The sequence below is a fragment of the Pelecanus crispus genome, chromosome 2, assembly GCF_030463565.1.
Source record: "Pelecanus crispus isolate bPelCri1 chromosome 2, bPelCri1.pri, whole genome shotgun sequence".
Classification (NCBI taxonomy): domain Eukaryota; kingdom Metazoa; phylum Chordata; class Aves; order Pelecaniformes; family Pelecanidae; genus Pelecanus; species Pelecanus crispus.
This window is the reverse complement of record NC_134644.1, coordinates 95,196,341-95,216,567: the sequence shown is the minus strand read 5'-3', so window position 1 is coordinate 95,216,567 and position 20,227 is coordinate 95,196,341.

The window sequence follows — 20,227 nt, the reverse complement described above, 5'->3', positions numbered from 1 at the left end:
ACTCACTATTTTAGTTACATTACTTCTTTGCCATGTTTGGAGGGATACCATAAGTGAAAAAGAAGCAAAACAATCATATGTACCAAATGCTGCTCTTTTATGATTAGAAAAGAGACAAAAAGTCTGCTGCTGGCTTCCTCTATACACTAGAAATCACAATTTGGAGAGAGAGGTGCTCTCTGAGAGGGGGTTCTTCTCCACCTAAGTCAATGCTGAGGTTCATTTTATTCAAATTAAGACCTGGCTTCTGTTTTAAGGTGTAACAGCACAGTTTGTAGTCAATCAGTAGAAGTCCATTTAGTGTTTGTGAGCTCCTCTCACCTATTATGTATAAAACCCAAATGAAAGGATCATAAATAAGAAAGATAAAGTCAAAAGAAGTATTTAAATTTAGTTAATCAGTTGTCTGAGGAACTGCCTTGCATCAGAAAACTGATTCTACTGTAACCCTCTACCAAAGGCTACAGTCTGAGTTATTTCGCTGTCTGCTGCTATTTAAAACAAAATGGCATTTTAGTATTTCCTTAGATCATTAGAAGAAATGGATACATGTAATCTGTGGGTTTACGCAATTTTTCTCTGGCTCTTTATACTTTGGTGATAGTATTAAGGTGATACCCTAATATTGCAGAAGTTACAGTGAACCAGTAGGTAACATTTCATGATGCTGCCAAGCAGCTTCCTTCTTTGTCTTCTTGGTTTTTTTACTTGAAAAAGGCAAGGGAGTGTGCTGAGACAGCAAAGGAACTGAAGGTGAAATGTAAGAAGAGTGCTTTGCTTTGCTTGCTTCATCCAAAGATAATTTACCTTCCTCCTTCCACAGTTTCACAAAAGAGAGAACATCTCTCCAGGGCTCCCCTGAATTTGCGTGTTAGCTGCTACCATTCTTTGCTGGCATAACAGCTACACGGGCAGTGCTGGCAGCTTCTCCAGTTTGTGTGTGTGCAGGGGGATACACGCGCCCTGTGGCAGGAACTCTGGAAAGATCCTTCCAATTTCAGGTCTTTCCTGTATTCACTAGTTTTTCTCAGATATTTGCTTAGTTGAATTAACTTTTAACAGAAGTTCAAATTCTGTTTAAAGTTAGTCCAAACATGCCTGGTTTTATAAATAAGTCATTACAAATGCAGTGTTTGAATTTTCACAACTCTTAAAGCAATTCTTTAGCATAAACAGTCCCCACAGACGTACAAACAGTTCTTAAAAAATTCAAAAGAGGAAAGCATTGTCTATCTTATTTTTGAAGGTCTCTTGCATAAATAATGCCTTATAGCCAGCTAATCCTCAAGTGAATATAAATATTCCATACCGAAGCAGGTTTTCATTTAATAAATATTGAGAATGTTAATATTGTATTAATAATAATAATAATAATAAAGATGGCAAAAAATAATATTAATATAGTTTTTATAGTTCTAAAAAAATATTTTTGAAAGATGGGTATATCTTGTCCTACAAGTTTCCTAAAATCTTCATTATGTTCGTAAAAACAACCATTTTCCAATTATAGCATTCTTAAATCCTCGGTAAGACTCAAACTGAATTTTTTTTGTTGTTATGGAAAGAGAGATGGGAAAGTGGAAAAGAAAGACCCTTCTCTCTCCCTCTCTCTTAAGTTTGGATGACACTGAAAGTCTGAGTGCTGGCCCCTTTGAGATTCCCTGAAAATTATTTCTTTGTGTTCATTAAGAAGGGACAGAGGCTTTTCACAAGTGTCTTTCTTTTCATTTAACAGTTCTTGCATGTTCTCAACAGTTTTCTAGTAGCTCCACTCAGACTTTACAACTTAAAAGCCTAGTGAAACACTCTTTATAGGGATTTGTAATAGCTAGCATTCAGTGCTTTCTTTCCGATATGATATAAAAATACTTGGACTATTAGGACATATCAGAAATTTTGAAACTGCATTCCAGAGCCTACAGCTGGACCTAGAAGTAATAAATAAGGATTTGCAGATAGGAAAGACTTCTCCTGAAATCTGCTGGTACTGAAAACATGAGGGGAGCACATACTTTGTACAGGTTTCATTAATTAGTCTGAACAATTTGCTTTGAAAAGCAAGCAAACTATAAATAAATATAGACTGTTTTCTCCCAATATAATTTATAGATTGCTATTCCTTCAAATTTACTAGAAGTGTAGGAGAGTCTGTAGCAACCTGAACTTAATTGAAATAATTTTTGTAATTACTCTTCTGGCAGCAATATTAAGCTTTATAATTTACAATCCCTCCTAATTTGCAAACTCTCACAGAGCAAAGAGACCAGAATTCAGTTCCTTGTAAAATCTCAACTCAGTTCCTTGGTGCTAATGTTTGCCATACTCTTCTAGTGCATGATCATATACTGCTTTGTCCATGGCATTTCACCTGCATCAGGGCACAGAATAAATGATGCGTAATTACTGATGAGCTACTTGGCTCTTTTCATTTTGCAGAGTATGGCCCCAGGTCTTATTTAGTGTACAACATCCAAATCCTGCTAAAAGATAGAAATATTAACTTCTTCATAGGCTCTTCCATTACAGTTGTTACTGTTATCTCTGAATATTCCCACAGAACTCCACCAAATAAAACTGAGTTTATTATCCTCACTTTTTGGCTGGACAACCAAGGCATGGATGCATTAAGGTAAAAAATAACCATTAATTTAAAGTGGCCAGTCTGAGACTCCAGGAGCCTAACTTTTCAGAACATCAACACTATAAAGCAATGTGTGCTCAAGACCCCACACCACTGACTTGTCACTGTGAATAGTACTGGTGATGGAAATATAAATGAAATCCTATCTCCTAGAACAGATGCTTCTGTTGAAACCACACTTTTTGCAAACATGGTTCTATTTCAGTACTCACTGAAATTTCATCTTGAGAGGAGGATTGAATCTTGAGAATGTCAAATGCCTCATTTGAGGTTTGATTTTTTCATGGTGCTTCAAACTTTTAAAAAGATGATAGACTTCTTGTATGATAATACAATCTAAAATTTAACTACTCTGTTTAAACAATCTGAAATTGCTTGTTTAATAAAAATTGGACCACCAGAAATTGTCTAATATGAGGAATATACACTGGTTTGGAACAAACCCATATTTCAAAATCCTCAAATCCTCTAAATAATAGAACTTCTTGCAGTCTGAGTTGTGAGTACTTGGCACTTTTGCAAATCAAACAGCATGAGCCCAGCTGTACTGTTGCCTATCAAGAGATAATAAACACAACCAGAGAACACCTGTGAGAAGTTTGGGTGAATGACCTGCCCAGGCTCACACTGAGAACTTTTTGGCAGATGTACATTAAGAATCCAGTCTCTTGGGTGGATTTCAACAGCCTCAACCAGGAGACAATTATTCATTCTTTTTCCCCAATTCCTTTTCTGTTCTCTACACACCTTTCAGTTTTTGCTACAAATGAAGCAAGGATCCCTCAGAAAATACACCTATTTCATCCCACCCCCCTAATTTATCCCAAAAGTAGAATTTGGTGTGCAAAGAGAGACTGGAATCCATGGGAAAAGAGAAAACATAATCACACAGTTCAAATTCTTTTCATGCTGCTCATGTATGGGGATGATATCCTCAAAGAGCCAAGGAAACATGGTTTAGATAAAACTACTGAAAAGCAGATGGAAAACTTATTAGAAAGCTGGGTCCATTACCTGGAATTTAGAGAAAGGCGCAGTTCCGTGCAGACAAGTGCCAACTGAAGTAGGATAAATCAGCTATTAAAATATAAAATGAGGAATGGTCCAGACCCAAGTCCTTGGACCTTCATGTCAGTTCAATGCCAATCTGCACTCCTCAGACTTCCCATCCTGACTCCAGTTTGACAGCCTAGCAATTCCCACTTCACCCATATCCAGGGTCCCCATCGCAGGCTTTCCCCATGTTGCCAGCAGCAGGGTCGTTGATCAATCACTACCTTTTCCACAATACTGGCCCAATGTTTTGTCCTTCCCTGTGTGCTCACAGGTCCCCCCAGCATAGGTTGGATTTTGTCAGATTTGTTGGGCAAGCAAGTAGTATACCCCCCCCATGAAAAAAATGTTGCTCTTCCCAAACAATATTTCAAGCCTTTACTCCAAAACATGAAGTGAGTGGAATATTACAAGTAAAGCCATCACATCAATTATTCATAGGGGGGACGTGGTGGGGAAATCTGAATTTTGCTCTGGCCTCAATTCCAAATGTCCCATGGTTGGTTTGTCTGAAGCAGGTCTTGGATGGACATTCCAGCTTATCTATAACCAAATGTATGAACAACTGAATTAAAAGGTAACTTCAGAGCTATCTGGTGCTCCTACCAAAACTTATAATACCATTTTATTGTGCTCTCTGTTCCCACTTCTCAGAGCTTCCTAAAGAGGTATTTCTACCTTGGTATATTATAAGTAATTTAACTGAAGTGGGAGAGGTGTGTTCATAAGCAATTAGTAAATGTGGTTTGTAAACAGTGTCACACTGATGGACATGTTGGAGATAGAAACTGGAAATACAACAATTACGTTATTTAACTGTGATTCCCCTTATCTTACTCTCTCTTCTTCATGGTAGAATGTGAAATGGCTTCCCCCACTCCCTGCCCACTCCTTATTCATTCCTGCAAGCCTTTCCTGAGCTGTTACCCCCCTATATGTATGCAGCAGGAATGAAAAGTGGTAATATTCACATCAGAAAAAATCAGTGGGACCCAACTGAACACTGCAGCCCCTTTAATTGACTTACGTGTAAGATGATTAATTCTTGGTCTTAATGTCTTTTTGAAAACACAAGTCTGTTTAGTGGATTCCTTTTCTTTTTTGTAACTACTGTGTCACGGAGAACATACTTTGGTTTCCACTTAATTTACAGACTGGACACCAAGTGAATATTAATATATCACTGTGGTTCACCACCCATAGTACAGCTGCTTCAAAGGCAAGCCTTTCCAAAAGTAAGTGTAGCTTCTTATAATATCTTGTTTGCAGTATTAGTGTATATCCCAAGGCTTCTGAAATAATGGTAAATATGTTATTCTTCAGCCATATTCTTAGCCTTGATGGTTTCCCATGAACTGAATAAATGCTTGTTTGCATAAGCAATAACTTTGCTTATTTTTCCCATGCCTTCCTGAGTACTTCTGGCTGCTCTGTATACTTTCTGGATAAAGTGGCCCATCAATTTAAATGGCTTCTCATCTCTACCTTTCACTCATTTTACAGTTAACTTATGATGATATTCTTCATATACCATCCTTGGAAGCCTAGTCACTGATTTATGAAACTTTAATCTTTATCTTTCAATGGAAAAAATATAAAATAAATGTTTACTATTTCTAAATCTTTGGCAACATCATAACAGTAATAAAGACAATGTTTTTACCAGCCTTTGTCTCCCATACACACACTTCACCAAAATAATGGATGCTTCCAGTCCCTTAGTACAATAGCAATTTTGTCTTTGGGAAAATATGATTGGCTTCCATTATGCAGGTTCAGTCCCATCCTCTAGTTAATCTATTACTCTTACAGAGCTATATGTCTGGATAGCAAAACAAATACATATATCAATCAAAAATCTGGTTTTGTTATGCAAGCAAAAGGACCTGGTGTAAGATTTGCTTTTTGTGCTGTATAATGGCTTAAAACAGCATATAAAAGACTTATGATATTAACTACATGGCATCATTCATTACCAGAAAAGGTTTTGTACTCATTAAAAAGGAAACTGATTCTCTCATTCAGAAAATCTACATGCTCAGGTGGATAATTAAAGCTGGGAAAGGTGCAACATTGAACATTTGTTTTATAGCTAATATGTATATTTAATATTTGAAAGGAAAATTATGTATTATCTCTTTCATCACCTTCAAACTATGCCAAGGCTGCTGTAATCCTCTTCTAAAAGATAGTGACAGGAGATCAAAGTCCCTGTAACCAGTGAAACTAGAAATTACTTCAAGACACAATATTTTTAGAAGAAACTCAAACAGCATAGACAAAGTTTCATTTGTTTTTATTTCATAGCCTATTAAAACATTTTTTATACCTCTAATATTATTCTTCCCTTCTTTCTTCTACCCACCCACAAATACATCAGGATTGGCAATGGAAAAATTATTTATAATTAGCGTGAATACAGGGCAAAGATTTCCCTCTTCAAACAGATATAGTTTTCTGTGAACCGATTAATCATTCTTTGCAGACAAGATAAAAACTGAAGATAAATGAACAAGTCCTGGTTAATGTTACATCAGGAGAGATTGTTCAGTGCTCTGAGGTTTAAACTTAAATGGGAGTATTGCCTGTGATGCCAAACCGTGGTGAACACAGTAGCAGTTCAAGTACACAGCGGTCAGGCAGCAAAAGGGAGAACTCCTTTGAGTTGGCCACACTTGAAGTTTGATCAGGACATGCATGCATACTGGAGCAGGTGGGAAATAAAGAAGCAGCAGCTGGTCTCCATGACTTATTTTGATGCACTGGGAAACACAACAATATATTTTTAACTTTCTAACTAGCTGCTGCTTCCACTAAACTCAGAAGGAGACAGGAGGTAGCCCTGTGTGGCAGGCTGTTTCTGAACCTAGCCCAGCGTGGTGTGCCTCCTGGGATGGGTAATTTATGACTTGTCATTGGCTCAGTGCTGTGTCCATTAAATGTCCATTTAAGAGAAACAAATCAAACATATTCTAGTGAAAACTAATGTAAATATTTAATTGCAGCTTAACAACATTTCATATCTTAATTTACTCTTCCTTAGTATATTTGTCTAACTACATTACAGAGAAAGAGTATAGACTCTCTTGGGGTAATTGTCTGGGTTACATTTTTTTAAAGTCCTATTCAATTCTAGGCAGTCTCAATCTCATAAACTGACTGAATTGCTTTCCTCAGCTTGAATCTCCTCAGGGTTTTTACCTCCTTGGAGTAGTTATAAAACAAAGTTATTTTAAGGGGAAAAAGGCCAAGAAGCAGAGAAAAGCACCAAGAAATTAAAGGAAAAGTCTTGTCAGTTTACTTTAAGTGAGTACCTGGGTATAATTCTATCCGAGATAATTGGGCAGAAATATCACTCATGTAATACATACCTAATGTTCTGAAACTCCTTTCTACAGGAGTTTGTGAATGCGTGGGTTGAAAAAGCAACTGGACAAAGCTCTGAAAGAAGAATCTCACTGAGACTTTTCATTCCAAAGACAGCTCTGTCCCAGGAAGCCCATGAAGAGTTGCTTGCTGGAGGCTGTGAGGTTGTTACAACAAAGTAATGTTGCATGTTGCCTTTGCCCTTGTGGTCTAACCAAGACATCTGCTGTTGGCCATTATCAGCTGCAGAGCTGCAGGAACACCAGGCTAGCTGGCCCTCTGGGCAGAGTCAGTACAGGTAGTATCATGGATTCAGGCAAACAAACATGCATACATAGAGAAGGAATATTGGTCTGATTCAAAATAAAACCAAGAATTAAAACCCCACACCATAGTCTTCATTTTCAAGGTCTCTGGTGACTGGCCAAAGGATAAGCGTAGGAATGAATCATTGGTACAAGCAGGAAGACTTAAAAAGAAGAAGTGTCTCTAGGCAAACTCAATTCTTTTATTTTTTAAGAAAATTGGTGGCAAAGCTGGAAGGGTCTATGAAAACTATTTGGGTTTGTTATCATTTAGATCATGTCTGAAAATTAATTCATATCCACTCTGTGTAAGATCATTGGCATATAACTGAAAACTCTTTACACAAAGGGACTTAACAGGAAGAAATATAATGCAGGGGGAAACACATGTGTTGGGAAAATTGCAAGTTAGCCTTAGTGATTTAGGGAATAGAACAAATAAAATCCTTAATGAAATTCACTTGAAACAAATGGACAGAAATTGCAAATACCCCTGAGAGCAGAGGAATAATACAAAGGGAACTAGAGATATCCAAAATGTGAGAAGATAAAAGAAGATCCAAATAGAAAAGCTGTGAGACAATACAATGAGAAATTAGCTGAAGCTCAGCTATTGAGTCAAAGAAGAGAGAAATCTGGAGAGAAGTGTAACATACTGCTGAGGAAAAGAGGGGTGCTGAACTGAACCCCCACTAACTAAAAAATCAGTCTGTTATTTTTTCTCAGTCTGACTTTAAATTTTCATTTTGAAGTTTAATTTCTTGAACTAAAACTGAACTAAATGAAATATTTCTTCCCACCATTCAAAATGGTTCAACTAAAAACCGACACGGAACAGTGAACATTTTAACCTTTGAAACAGGTTTACAGTAAGCTGAACATGAGCTATTTCCCTCAAGTATAATATTTCTTTTTCGCAGTAGTGGTCAAGTTGTGTTTGTGGAACTGTATCTGTTGAGATGAGAAGACCTTGGCTTTAAGTAATTAACCTGGATACTTTCTTGGTTTTTGCAGAATCAGCACATGACTAGCAGGAGGAACACAGAAATCAAAGAAAAGAAAAAAAAAACATGAAGAAGACTTGCAGCTTCAGAGAATACTGCCTTTAGTTGCCTAGCTTATGTGTAGGCCTTCCTGACGGGAAGTGCATTAAAAATCCATTTGCACTTGAACAAGGAGGCCAGCATCTGTCTTCCATGTTCCTTGTAGCATGCTCCTCTATCACTCCAGCAAAGTGCCACAGCAGATCCTCTGCCATGAGCTCAGTGTGAGCTCACGCATCAGAGGAGGTTAGAAGAGTGAGGGAAAGCGTTGTCTCATGTTGGCAAAAGGGCTGTATCACATAGGGGAGGACTTTGTGGTCCAAGTCCCCATCCAGCCACCTTTCATGATGTCATCCATTATGGCCTGATGATGCTTGAGGCTGGATTCCAAATTCCAGCAAGATCGGAGTGGCAGGAGAACAGAGAGTTTGTCAGTAAACATGGAGACTGACATCACCACCTCCAGCCCTCTGGAACTGCTGCATCCTAAAGTGTTCAGCACTTGGATGATCTGTGATTGCTGTTAATTCAACTGAGGCCCTGCTCAAAACAACAGAGCTGACAGCTGAAACAAAAATTTGCATTTCTTAATCTCCTCCCCTGCACTTCCACGGTTCCACAGGATTTCCATAATCTAGAAAGCTCAAAACAAATTATTTGCTACATAATTCAAAGCAAAAGGACAGAAATACTTGCACTCATTATTTTCTCCAAGTTCTCAGGTGGAGAAGTACAAAGTGGAGAAATCTACACTTTTCACAAATGTCAATTGCAGCATTGTCCTTTGAGCACCCTCACAAATCTTTTCCTTTTCCTTTTTCTACAAAGTATAAGCACCTTTGGGAAGTTAGGTAACTGATTTCCAGTGTGAATTAGTTCACATTCATTGCAAAGGACTGGGTCAATTATCAGCCTATAATTGACTTTTATGAGAAATAAATGAATCACAGCTCAACTGAAACTGCTTCTAAACCAAAAAGTTTATCAATTCAGTTCCATGATTTAGGAATCCAATTCATCAAAGGAATGGCTGTGCAGATGACAGACGATTCAGTAAAAACCTAGCAAACAGTGAACATTTCCATTCTGAACTAAACTGCCATTGTAGACACTTTCCTAGAGCAGAGCCAGAATCGCCTTACATGACTGAGGATGCATGTGAAGGTACTGTTAGACAGAAAACTCAGAATAAAAAGAAGACTACACACTTAGCTTCCAGTGGCTGAGAACATTGCTGGTTTCAAGGACACCTTATATCCCTCTATTCATCACACAAGCTCCCTCCCAAACTCCCTTTCCTGCCAGGGAATGCTGTGCATTGTCTCCAGCTCCCTCTGTCTCTGAGGCCATACCTGGAATTTTGTGTTACTGCCTGCATCTCCTCTAGCTGCGGCCTCCTCCATGCTGCTCTGAGCAGAGGCTGTTTGCACTATTCCCAACTCTCACTTGATCACCACTCAGACATTCCTCTATTTTTGCAGCTGCATATATCCCACTACTGCTTTTTCATTTTCTCTTTCTTAACCATGCTGTAAACTCTGCCCATCTTTTCTGCCTTGTTTCATTTTATCCCTTCCAAGGATTCTGACTATGTATCCCCCATTTTCACCTTCCCACCACCACCAAAGATCCTGTTATTTTTCCTGCTTTAATACAGGTAGGATTTAGTCTGACAAATGGTCTATCTACCCTGTGTTCCTCCATCTCCTCTTTTTGCATACACATTTCCCTGTTACACTTACTGCTGCCTGAGAGACAATCCTTCTCAGTACAGCATATTGATCATTTTGGAGAGATAAGCAGAACTGAAAGCTGAACACATTTATTGCAAAAAGTGCCAGCTGCTGCCAACAAACAGTTCTTTGTCTTGCTGACAGTCAGAGAGGGGACTAAAGCCATGGCTCTACTAAATACTTGCAGAGGCACACCTCTTTCCTCCTCATTTGCTGTCTTCAGTCCTCCAATTGACAACACACTCAGCAGGTTTCCTCTGAAAACACAATATTGTCTGAAGTGTGGAAATTAATATAAAGCAGTGATAAAGAATTGTCTTGTCACATATATTCTAACAAAGAAATGCCACCAAGGTTAATGTGAGGCCTCATAATGTTGGCCAACTATGTACAGGCTGGTTTGAGCCAGTGTAAGCAGAGCTGCAGAACCAAGACTTGACATGCTCTTGCACTGGGATGATGTGCACAGCTCAGTGTCCCATTGCTATCAGTGTTGGGAGCATGGCAAAGAATAACAGAAGGGGTAAGCAAGCTCTGAGGGTCTGACTGATGAAAAGATTAAGGGTAGGACAGTCTGCACAGCAATTAGAAAGGCAGTATTTCATGATCTAAAAATAATAACATAAATAACAATCATTTAGGATAACTAATGAAGAATATAACAACTATATATAATATAACAACTACTAAAGTAGTTCTTTAGACTGCCTATTCAAGGTGAGACCTACTTACATGCAGACTAAAGTGGGGTCAGTGTCACTACCTAGCAAGTCTAAATTTGAAGTCATCTGTGGATGTCAAAGTGATGGCTCTTTGATAGATATGGTAGAATAAATTTTTTATATTTCCACTGTGGAAATAATTTTACAAGGCCACACAGATGGAACAATTATCCTAGCAGGTACTTTTCTATCCTAAGATCCTTATAGCCATGTGAACTAAACGTCAGAAAATTATTCAAAGAAGATTTATGAGACTAACATATGACCATTCTGGTTCTGTTCACTTAAGTCAGTGATTTCTCTGATTTTGTACAGATTACATTACTTAAATTGGTCAGGTTGCATTCTTCTATTCAAACATGAAACATAGGACATTAGAGGGTGTGTTTTTTGCACAGTGCTAAAATAGTTATTCCCAAGGGATTTACTAAGGTCATTTTGAAACTATATCATAATTTGCAGGAACCACTTAAATGAAAATCAGGCAGAACAAAACACCTAGCGGTGCATTGTTCTGGGATGATGTGCAAGAGAAATAATAGACATAACATCTGCCATTACTGTTAGAGAGATATGAGCACTTCACTCTTCATTCATTGTAATAAAAAGGTCTCCTAATACCTACCCTTGATGATTCTATTTTACCTAATTGCTTTGTTTTATCAGCTATGGAAAAATACACATTCTGCATTACTAGTCCCATTAGTGAGGAAATATCAGAATAATTTAATTTCTCAGTGATTGGTATTCTGTCTTTTTTTGTCAGGTCTTTCATGTACTTACACTATCGTGCACTGCCATGCTCTTTTGCAATTTTAAAACAAGGTCAGCTCCTAGACAAAATTTTGTTTTGTATTGAAGCTTTGCTTAGCAGTGACTTCTGGGCCTCTAGAAAATAGGTGCATTTAATAGAACCAATAAACATAGTATTTCTTCAGACAAACAGAATGCACTTCAGTGAAAAACTTTGATAATGATAACACCATCCAAAGAACCAAAATATCACCAAGTTCCAGATTTATCACACCAGTCTAACTTGTATGCTTGGACATTTCCCTAGACAAGTTCTGCGCAGCCAGTGAAAGCTGCAGACCTCAGGTGGGCTGAGCTGTGCTCTGAAGAGACCTGTGTCTTAGAGAAATGTCTGACATTAGATGGGATGAATTCAAGTGAAGGTGCTCAGTCACAAATTACAAGTAGCAAACTCCAAAATTTAAACAAAAACTTCCATTTCCTAAACAAAACCTTCTGTGACTGACAGCATGCAAACATAGTTCAAATATGTATGTGAAGGCTGTCTAACAAACAATTTGAAAACATGAATAGATAAATAAAACAGACTATTTGGGAAAAATCACAAAGCATGGTAAAATATTTTTCATTTTATGAGACAAGTTATGAAGGAGAAACGCTGTTGCTCTCTTAGTTTAAGTTTGGGTATACTTCAGGTGCCCTGTAGTTCCTGTATCCTCATACCTGTGGAACTGTTCCTGCTTAAAGCTCTGCTCTCTGTAGTGACAGCATAAGAATCTGGCCCTTTGTTGAGATTTATCAGGTTATTTGACAATTTGACATTGTCTCTATCACGCATACTGAGAAACTTCATTTTCTGGGTTGGAAGGACTTGATTCTACTGTGTTGGCAGTATCCAAGCTCAGAGTGAGAAACTAATAGGTTTCTTATCCTTGTCTCTAGCCAAGAACCTGAGTGGATTTGCAACTGATTTTAAAAAGCCCATTTTTTCTGAAGATTACTTCTATGTTCCCAGTCATATCAGAGTGGGAAAATATGGAGTAAAGGACAAAACAGCTATGGGACTCCCAAGTATGGTGGCCTTTTGTCAGGAGGATGAAATTCAGCCTTGCAGGAAGGGGAAACCTAAAGTACTTTTGGCTCTTGCTTTGGCTTTAATTTCAATAGTTCTTTATCTTTCTTTTTCCATAGTAACTCCCAACAGAAATCTACGTGCTGAAATGGAGCCTACTGAAACCATGCCAAAATGAAGAAGACAGATGTATTGATATCATACTTAATTCAGCCAAATGATTTTGGTTGACTGCAGGGTACAGGTGTGAGAATGAAGACACCATGTATCTGCCAGTCTGCCTGCTTCCTATGATTAATAGTCTTGCACTTTCTGCTGCTTTTTGCAACTCCTAGCATATAACTCCTGAGGGGGGGCAAGTAGAGGCTTGACCTGGGACTCTCATCAGACTGTACAAACTCCACAACCTGCCATTCTGGTATTAGTAAGTTAAAATACATGCATGTGTCCATATGTACAGCTCAGTAGAGATATATTACTTGGCAATAAAGCAACAAGTATGATCATGTAAAAAAAGAAAAATGCTCACAGCAATTTATAGCAAGAAAGGCAAAATTAGCTCTTTGCAGCCACTGGCTTTTAGTGACTGAAGTGTATTGAGATGATAATTAATTATTACATTACCACAAAGAAGCACAAAGTAGAATGTGCTAACTACGCTTTTTCTCTTAAAGATTTCAACAAAAGCAGACCCTACAGATTCAACACTGAAAAAAGTACCTCAAATCCTACAAGAGTTCGTTGGAGACAGGAGTGGGGAAAAAGGAATAGAAGGAGGAAGCCCTTCTGCCTTAATCAATGGTATTGTTCTTACCAATGGGGGTGAACACCAACAACAACAAAAGGAAGGGGAAGAGTGTGCATCTCACAGATTGAACAGCAAGCAGTACTGAAGGATTTAGCCACGTGGCCACCATTGAAGGAATCACAGTACGGAATTTAGAACCATTTTTTAAATTTACATGTTCCCTCTGCTCAGGGCTGAATCTTTATTTGGATAAATACTTGTTTCAAAAAGCCAATCTGGCTTGCTCCTTTTCTTCAAAACACAGGCTGAGAGAAGCTAATAACAGCACTACCACTACCACCACCCCTGCAACCTGATAAATAGGGCACACATTTAGAAAGTAGGGTGGTCTAGGACTGTAACTGGGCATGAGGACAAATGCTACTGTGCTTCTTTCAGTCCCGAGCTGCTCTGCACAGAGCAAGATGAGTGCACTGTGCACTGAGTGGCTCCCAAGGACAGTGTCACAAGTCATAGCTCCTCTGTGATCTGAGCCATGAATGTGCTGTGGCTCATGATATTGCTTATCTTATGATCTTCCCACCACGTGCCATCCAACGCATCAATCCTCATTTGCTGATGAACAGTTACATACCTCTGTGTAAAGTATAATGTTCTTTTATTTCAGTGAGACACTGCTTTACATGTACAGTACACATGAAAGCAAAACTGCATAGTGGTCAAATCAGCAAAAAGTTAAATGCACTATCCCTATTCACTGATATTTTGAGCCCTTAGACTTGGAATATGCAGCTTTCCAACTGCTTTAGATGTTTCTTTTTGAAAGCAAAAGACTGAGGACTGTTTCTCTTACTCAAGTATCAATAGTATCTTCAAGGTCCTATATATTATATGACCTAGAGGAGAGATTCAAGTATGTTGCTAAATATTTATACTGATAAGAATGGACTGTTATGAGTCAGACACCATGATCAATTAAACCGCCCCATAAGAGCCAGAAAACAAAAATTACCTGAGGAAACAGGGACATACATCCATATCCCTCAGCTGATGTTAGCTTAGAAAAACTGCCATGGTTAGTTTGTTTTGATTTTTGTATTAAAAGAGGAAGCTGGTTTTGAGGAACACCACAGTAGTTTGCCTCCAGTGCAGGCTTCAGTGTACTGGTGCGGCCATGGTAGGTGAATCTTGGGGTGAGCCTGGTTCAATTGTTTACTAATGATTAAGCTTACATTGACACTGTGTGCAGCTAAGAAGTGATAAAACATGCTGGGTTTCCTAGGTCGTGTACAGAACTTCAGGGTAGTCATTAGTTCTAATTTGTTTTGCACATTCAAGCATAAGTTTCAAAAGCAAGATTGTCCTGCACACTGAATTATCTGTGTTATTGAGCACTATCATTGCGCAATTCTTTAGAAACACCAAATTGAAGAGTTGGACTGTTCATTCATTGATTCATTAAGAGCTTTTGGCAATTTTTCATTTCCGTAGTTTTTCATTATGCAGGTATATCCTTGAAATGACATCATGGCAGAGCTGAAGTCAGTAATTAAATTTCAGTCTTTTTCTCATAGCTTCAGGCTACCATCTCAGGTGGTTTTCCAGTACAGGCTACTTTAATTTGAAACCAAAAATGCATTCTGAGATACCCCTTTGAAGTAAAGGGAGCAAAACCTGGTTCTTTACATTAGCCATTTCTGTTCTTTGGGCTACTGTAAATTTCTCCTCTTTATTCTGTGCGATATTATATAAATTCCCAACCACTCTTTCAAAAGCAGGTGGCAACCATCAATAACTAGACCGTATCTCCAAAACTCATCTGATGAACACTGGCAGAAATCCCTGCACTTTTAAACGTGCAGCTAGCTTCCATTACTGGACTACTTTAAAGCTGTAATTTAAAGCCCTTTGAAATCACTGGCCAAAGTTCCCATTGACTTCAAAGACTGGTAGAGTAGGCACCGGTCGTGGTTTAGCCCCAGCCAGCAACTAAGCACCACGCAGCCGTTCACTCACTCCCCCTACCCCGATGGGATGGGGGAGAGAATCGGAGGAGTAAGAGTGAGAAACACTCCTGGGTTGAGATAAGAACAGTTTAAGAATTGAAATAAAATAAAATAGTAATGCTAATAGTAACAGTATAATAACGATAATAATAATAATGATATACAAAGCAAGTGATGCACAATGCAATTGCTCACCACCCACCGACCGATACCCAGACAGCTCCCGAGCAGCGATCGCTGCTCCCCGGCCAACCCCCCACATTTTATATGCTGAGCATGATGTCATATGGTATGGAATAGCCCTTTGGTCAGTTTGGATCAACTATTCTGGCTGTGCCCCTCCCAGTTTCTTGTGCACCCGGCAAAGCATGGGAAGCTGAAAAGTCTTTGACTAGCATAAGCAGTACTTAGCAACAACTAAAACTTCAATGTGTTATCAGCATTCTTCTCCTACTAAATCCAAAACACAACACTATGCCTGCTACTAGGAAGAAAATTAACTCTATCCCAGCCGAAACCAGGACAGCACCAAACATGTGTATGCCATTCCTGAACACTTACCAAAACAGCCCCTACATGTGCATTCATGTGTAAAGAATGCAAACACTGAAACCTCTGGGAAGAGAAACCTGCTGCTCATCCTGCGTTTCCTCCCACCACCGGCAGTGAGTACTTGAGTGCCTCCCAGGAGATGTAAGCATGCTCCCAAAAATGTCTGGAGGGGCAGACTATGAGGTTCTGAGATGGATTTCTAACAGGCTACAAGCATGGGTCCTGGGATTTTGACGAGGACAGTTTGTAAAATGTTATTTCAAGTTTTATTGCCCTTTGTATTGGGTTTGCGTGGCAAGGTTTTGGTAGCACAGGGGCTACAGAGGTGGCTTCTGTGAGAAGCTGCTAGAAGCTTCCTCCATGTCCAATAGAGCCAATGCCAGCCAGCTCCAAGATGGACCCACCGCTGGCCAATGCCAAACCCATCAGCAATGGTGGTAGCACCTCTGGGATAATGTATTTAAGAAGAGGAAAAAAACCCTGCACAACGGCAGCCAGAGAGAGGAGTGAGAATATGTGAGAGGAACAGCCCTGCAGACACCAAGGCCAGTGAAGAAGGAGCGGCAGGAGGTGCTCCAGGCACCGGAGCAGAGATTCCCCTGCAGCCCCTGGTGCAGCCCATGGTGAGGCAGCTGTGCCCCTGCAGCCCATGGAGGTCCATGGTGGAGCAGATATCCACCTGCAGCCCAGGGAGGACCCCATGCTGGAGCAGGTGGATGTGCCCAAAGGAGGCTGTGACCCCGTGGGAAGCCCACGCTGGAGCAGGCTCCTGGCAGGACCTGTGGACCTGTGGAGAGAGAGGAGCCCGCGCTGGAGCAGGTTTGCTGGCAGGACTCGTGACCCCATGGGGGACCCACACTGGAGCAGTCTGCTCCTGAAGGACTGCTCCCCAGGGAAGGGACTGTCCTGGTTTCAGCTGGGATAGAGTTAATTTTCTTCCTAGTAGCTGGCTAAACCACAACTGGGACCCACCCTGGAGCACTTGTGAAGAACTGTAGCCCATGGGAAGGACTCATATTGGAGAAGTTAATGGAGAAATATCTCCCATGGATGGGACCCCACACTGTAGCAGGGGAAAAGTGTGAGGAATCCTCCCCCTTGAGGAGGAAGGAGCAGCAGTGACGTGTGATGAACTGACCGCAACCCCCATTCCCTGTCCCCCTGCACTGCTCGGTGGGAGGAGGTAGAGAAAATTGGGAGTGAAGTTAAGCCCAGGAAGAAGAGAAGGGTGGGCAGAAGGTGTTTTAAGATTTAGGTTTTTTTTCTCATTACCCTACTCTGATTTGATTAGTAAGAAGTTAAACCAATTTCCCCAAGTTGAGACTATTTTGCCTGTGACTGTAATTGTCGAGTGATCTCTCTCTGCCCTTATCTCAACCCAGGAGCCTTTCGTTATATTTTCTCTCCCCTGTCCAGCTGAGGAGGGGGAGTGATAGAGCGGCTTTGGTGGGCACCTGCTGTCCAGGTAGGGTCAACCCACCACACCCTTCAGCTGATGAACTTTGAGGCAGAGAGGGTGGAGTTAGACTCATCTGTATCTAATTCCCTTTCTCTATTTCATTGTCCTTCTGTAGATCTCATTAATAGCATCAGTGGTACTATCCACAACTAGAAGAGACTGTCAGCTGTTCATTCTTTTCATCCTATTCAAAGCAAGCTGAAATTCTGCCAGCTGTCTATAGTCATGTTGTCACCTTTGTTTCCCACCCTCAGAACTGGCTGGCTGGTTGCAAGAGTAAGAAACATAACCCTGTAGAAAAATGTATGAGTAACTGAATAAAATAAAATAAATTAAAAAAATTTAAAATTGAGCCAAAGCTATTAAATTCCATTTCCATTGAATGCATGGGGACTGTGGGGTGTAACAGAGGAGCAGTTGGGTCATTAAGAGGAGGAACCTATCACTTCTTTCAGAGAAAGTGAAGTCTTCACAGCATAGCCATTGCTTAGTACCTAAGCTTTGGGTAACTGCTCAGGTCTCTCAAAAAGTCCTCAAGGGTAAAAATGTATGTTCCTATGGAGTACAATGCTTACAATAATGATTTATTAATAATGCACCTATTTTGTTCTTTATAAGATTTGGAACCCAAGAAGCCATTTTCAGATCCATTCCAAATCCCACTATTTCAATGCTAATTACTAAAAGTGCAGGAGCAATGGACTCTCTCTGCTCGGACCATCTGGCAGATTTCTGAGCTTTGCAGCTTGTTGGTCTTCAGTGTTACTCTGCAAGTTATAGAAAAAAATTATTTCTGAAGTCTCCAGCAGTTATATGATTAGTTAACATGTTAAAAAGATAGAACAATAGAAATGCAGAGGTGCTACTAACAAAGGCTGAGGCTTCACATTAATGACAAAATAAGTATGAAGTCTAGAGAATGTAAGGAGTTATTTAACATAAATAAACATTCTTTTTCTCCAATGTCTGACTGGGGTTTCCATCTTCTGATGTTTTTCTGAGATGAACCTCAGTAAAACAGTTAAATGCAATTGGTCAGCTACCCTTTGATGTCTGACAGAGGCATTGTAAGGTAACAAATTAGGCTCCTTCAATGCACTGCAAACAAGAAATTGGGCACTGCTGGTGAAATTGTATCAGACTTGCTTCTTGAAAGTAAGACAAACTGTACTGAGACTTCATTGAGAAGAGATTTCCGCCAGGCTAATAGCTAATTAGCAGAATGGTTGTGCCTTGGACATGACACCGTTAGATGATCCCCCTGCCAACCGTGTCTAAGGACACAAATAGCTGTGGAGGTCTTTAAATCCTCACTGATGTTTGAGTCAATGTTCAGTGAAGCAAGCATCCATTGGTTTTATGTGGAAAGACATACATAGCTAAACAGGGCATACTCTAGTCACTAATGCATTTATCTCCGGAATGCCAAAAAGTATGATATATGTATATACATAAGGTAATTACTTGCAAGATTAAGCTGCTGCTGAATAGTTGTTTACTCACAAGAAATCATGATCACTTACAAGAAATCATGAGAACAGCTTGTTAATCAAATCTGGTCCCCTGTCACTGCAACCAATACACTGCCCTTCACAGGCTTCTGGACTCGCCTATGTAATACCTTATGTCATGTTTACTTCTTTAAGTAAAGGTTTAAAATTGCCATGAATAAGAATACAGAAGTATGCTGCATGAGGATTAAGGACCCATCTTACAAAGCCTTTTGCTGGCATGCCCAAAAGTCCTCAGTTAGCATCTCTGTGTTGAGCTGGGGGTAGCCAATGACTCCACACCCAGTATACCTGCTCACACCTGATACCTGCAAGTTCTTAAATCTTGTGTTTTTCCCACTTCCAATCCCTAAATTCATGATATTTTATTAATTAAATATGTAATGCATATTAATTAAATAGATTTTATTTGTTTGTGTTTGCATTTCCATTTTTCAAAACTGCTCCCCAGTCTGAGATTGTTGTATTCATATACACACTATAACAATGCACAATCTAATAAGGTAAAAACCCATCAAAATAATTTCCATACAAAACAAATCAATATGCAAATAACATGTCCCAATCCATCCATTTAGCCAATACCTTGAGTAATCTAAACAGCAGAGTTGCATGCCCTTTGAATACAAATGAAAGGAAACAGCTGGTGATACACACTAGCTCATGGGCAAACTTTTTCCATAATGGATTTTCTTTCATCATCAAATTGCTTAGAAAGTACTTTTTAATTTGGTTATGCTCAAGTCAGTCAAACTTCCATAGCAGAGAGAAATTACCTGTAGTATTGATTACCACAGACATGAACCACCAGTGCTCTGTGATCGGCTCCATTGATATTGATCTCTGGAAGAAAAAGTGTTGGTTTTGACAACTTACATGCAACCACTTAGTAACCAGTCTCTTTGAGATATAGTTGGGCCACATAGCTTTGTGGAACTGTATTTAGGATTAATCAGTCCAGTAAGCATAGCAAGAGCTCATAGCTATGTGCAAGCACAAAGTTCCCTGAAGACTACATTCTTTGAATATAAATCTCTGCCAAAGCATTGTTACAGGTGAGTGCTAGGACACACTAGGGAAAGAAGTAGGCACCTACATTCACCCTTTGATTTGGCCAGGTGGTGTCTGCCTCCATACATCTCCTCTATCACAACCTCAGATAAACTGGCAAGAAGAAAAATTAACCCCTGGGCCCAATCCTCACATACCAAAAAATAAGATTTATAGGTACCAGAAGGGAACCTAGCCTGCCAACAGTTTGAT